Genomic DNA, 862 nt, shown 5'->3' on the forward strand with positions numbered 1-862 from the left:
CATATGGGGCAGCCTGGGTGGCTCAGTGGTTTAAGCGTTGCTTTCAGTCAGGGTCTGATCTTGGAGGCCCAGGATCGAGTCCCACATCAGGCTCCCTGCATGGAGCCTGCTTCTCCCTCTGCCTGTGTCTCTGCCTCTCTGTGTGTGTCTCTCATGGATAAATAAATGAAATCTTTTAAAAAACAAACAAACAAAGGCTCCCATCTCTGAATACCATCGCCTTTGGGATTGGGGTTTCAATATGTGAATTTTGGCATTGAGTCCATAGCACCCATCCAGGATGAGAGGCTGGAATGTCCTATTGTGGTCTGTTCAATGGGAGCTCACTGAGGAGGCTCACAGAGCACTCTCTCAGGAACTCTGGGCATGGATACCAGACTCTCTTCTGTGTGGGGCTGGTGAAGGATCCATAATTCAGCTTCCCAGGGTCACCCTGCTGAGCTTGGGAAGAGGTGGAAGGGCAGAGAACTGGGGGGGGCTAAGCAGTGTCTCCTCTTTTCTTCCCTGTCTGTGAACTCTGAGGTACCTAGGGCCATTTCTCTACCTCCCAAACACAGACAACTCCCAGGACTCCCCCCACGGGCCTCTGTGTGGCTTATTAGGGTTATGCACGTTGACCTTCATCATTAACCAATAGTCCTACTTCCTGATTTCTTTAAAAGAAAATATTTCTTTCTAGATAATATCTGGGCTATGCATTCAAAATCAGTTTTCTCAACCTTCAAAATTTAGTAAACAGTCAGGCACACTTGAATTGTTTCTATATTTCTCTCTGCTACCAGGAGATATTTCTTGCACAGGGGCCATGCTAATCTTCTCTGCATTATTCCAATTTTAGTATTTGTGCTACCAAGGGGAGTGC

The 862-nt window shown here is 47.2% G+C and overlaps 1 non-coding gene across 1 annotated transcript; it reads right to left on the bottom strand.

The window, feature by feature from the left end:
• Window positions 1–753: 753 nt before the first annotated feature.
• Window positions 754–862, bottom strand: LOC112920569 (U6 spliceosomal RNA). Its single transcript, XR_003235093.1, has one exon. It is a non-coding gene; the product is annotated as a U6 spliceosomal RNA (small nuclear RNA).

Source organism: Vulpes vulpes, chromosome 12 (assembly GCF_048418805.1).
Source record: "Vulpes vulpes isolate BD-2025 chromosome 12, VulVul3, whole genome shotgun sequence".
NCBI classification, from domain to species: Eukaryota; Metazoa; Chordata; class Mammalia; order Carnivora; family Canidae; genus Vulpes; species Vulpes vulpes.